This window comes from Lissotriton vulgaris, chromosome 7 (genome assembly GCF_964263255.1).
Source record: "Lissotriton vulgaris chromosome 7, aLisVul1.2, whole genome shotgun sequence".
Lineage (NCBI taxonomy): Eukaryota > Metazoa > Chordata > Amphibia > Caudata > Salamandridae > Lissotriton > Lissotriton vulgaris.
In genome coordinates this window covers 1,390,295,558-1,390,298,057 of record NC_141695.1, presented here as the reverse complement: position 1 = coordinate 1,390,298,057, position 2,500 = coordinate 1,390,295,558, and the positions used below count along the sequence as shown (strand labels likewise).

General features: G+C 45.3%; 1 non-coding gene across 1 annotated transcript; it reads right to left on the bottom strand.

The window, feature by feature from the left end:
* Window positions 1-1,647: 1,647 nt before the first annotated feature.
* Window positions 1,648-1,754, bottom strand: LOC147704827 (U6 spliceosomal RNA). The gene has a single exon (XR_015297802.1). It is a non-coding gene; the product is annotated as a U6 spliceosomal RNA (small nuclear RNA).
* Between the last annotated feature and the right edge of the window lie 746 nt (window positions 1,755-2,500).

Below are 2,500 nucleotides of genomic sequence, written 5' to 3'. Positions count from 1 at the left end.
TTCACTGCATTTGTGGTCCAAGACTAAACACACCGTAAGTATGTAGATTATACCAGGTTTGCAAAGGCTCCTGGGTCGGGCTACAGACAAGGAGCATTGTGACGTCACGCTGCCTGTGGAACAGTGATATTAAAGGTGAAACAGCTGCACAGTAGGTTAGGTGAAGGGCTCTGAGAGTGGAAAGGCAGCATGCTTGGGTCCCTGGACAAGGTGAGCTTATGATAATGTGTCTGAATGTTCACCTGTGTTGTAATATTAAACCCCTTATTGTTGTAAACGCCTACTTACTAAGGAGTTCTCAAGCTCAGCCCCACACAGACCTGGAACTGATTATGTTAATGCAAACTATTTAAGAAACTGAGCCTGATCTAAAAGATTTCCTTGGATCTAGGACCATTTCGCCTAGCTTTTAGGTGCTTCCTTCTCCTAAAGTCCTTTGTAAAACTTGGGAAAACCTCACAGAACAGACTTCCAGGAGGTCAGATGGGTTTCCTTGTGCCTTCACACACACATACACACACTTTCTAGCCCACTTAAGGACAAAAGGATGCGTAAGTCTACATAGGGCCAGTGGCGCAATGGATAACGCGTCTGACTACGGATCAGAAGATTGTAGGTTCGACTCCTATCTGGCTCGGAAGGGTTGTAGGTCCCTGTTTGATTATATTCCTGTGGAATTTGTATTTACCTCAGACTTGTTGTAGGTTCAATATTCTCCAGCAGGACTCATCCAGCAGTTGTTCCACGGTAGAGCGCAAGTAATAGGACCACAGCTAGTTAAACGTTTCCCATTTGCTGCTGGACTCTATGTGATGGCCGTCACGTGGTGTGCTGCTTTTGTATTTCAACATGGGTCCCTGATACTCTTAATTGCGAAAAAGCTTGTTGACAAAAGTGTGTGTGCGCGAGGGTCTGTGGACGTAGGCAGGTGTGTGCACTTGAATGCTTACCCATTTACATGTGTGAGAGGAACAAACCAACTCCCTGTGGGCTGCAGGCTTACAACTGGTAGCCCCAGTAGCCAGGCAGAACCACAGGTAAGGAGAGAGAGAAAGTTGGTCCATTATTAGAGAAGGACCATAAGCATCTTGCACTGCTACCTTCTTCCCCTCTCAGCCACGATCGGCCAAGACCTCTCTATTAGGGTAGAGGGTGAACATTTCTTGGACCTCAGAAACTGAGGGATGTAGACCCAATATGTCCTCCAAGCGCCTAGACACCTGGTGCCCAATCTGGCATGGTGTTTTTCAGCTTACCCGACCAATCCGGTTGCAAGGTGGACTTTAACAATACTGCTAAAAAGGCACTCCTAGACATCCCTGAGGCCTTCATTTGCATAGGCCCTGCCCTTCTCTTTGTCCTGCTTCCCACAAAGCAACACAACACTGCAGCAGTATAGATTTGGGGGTGGTGAAGAATAATGACAGTGAGGCTAAAAAAGAGAAAGAAAAGTCCCAGAAGTCCTGCAGGCTTCCTTGCTAAATGCAGCTGAACATAGAGCGCACCTTCTTTACTGCAAAGCAAATACATTAAAAATGTTGAGGAGAGACTAATTGAAAAATACATATTACGGGGACAGCACTGGGACCTGCTTTATTTTTTCAATTAGTCTTGAAAACAAAAAAGATTTCTCTCCTGAAAGCTGTTAAAAATATGGAACGCTTCACGAATTTGCGTGTCATCCTTGCGCAGGGGCCATGCTAATCTTCTCTGTATCGTTCCAATTTTAGTATATGTGCTGCCGAAGCGAGCACACTTTATTGATGAACTGACAATGTTTATAAACTCTCTAAATCTACAGTCTCTAGACATAGGGTGGCCTGGCAGAGATGCTCAGATGGCCAGTACGCATTCAAATCTGAGCCAATGGTCAAAAATGTATGAAGAGTAGCAATCCATTATTCTTCACTGCATTTGTGGTCCAAGACTAAACACACCGTAAGTATGTAGATTATACCAGGTTTGCAAAGGCTCCTGGGTCGGGCTACAGACAAGGAGCATTGTGACGTCACGCTGCCTGTGGAACAGTGATATTAAAGGTGAAACAGCTGCACAGTAGGGTAGGTGAAGGGCTCTGAGAGTGGAAAGGCAGCATGCTTGGGTCCCTGGACAAGGTGAGCTTATGATAATGTGTCTGAATGTTCACCTGTGTTGTAATATTAAACCCCTTATTGTTGTAAACGCCTACTTACTAAGGAGTTCTCAAGCTCAGCCCCACACAGACCTGGAACTGATTATGTTAATGCAAACTATTTAAGAAACTGAGCCTGATCTAAAAGATTTCCTTGGATCTAGGACCATTTCGCCTAGCTTTTAGGTGCTTCCTTCTCCTAAAGTCCTTTGTAAAACTTGGGAAAACCTCACAGAACAGACTTCCAGGAGGTCAGATGGGTTTCCTTGTGCCTTCACACACACATACACACACTTTCTAGCCCACTTAAGGACAAAAGGATGCGTAAGTCTACATAGGGCCAGTGGCGCAATGGATAACGCGTCTGAC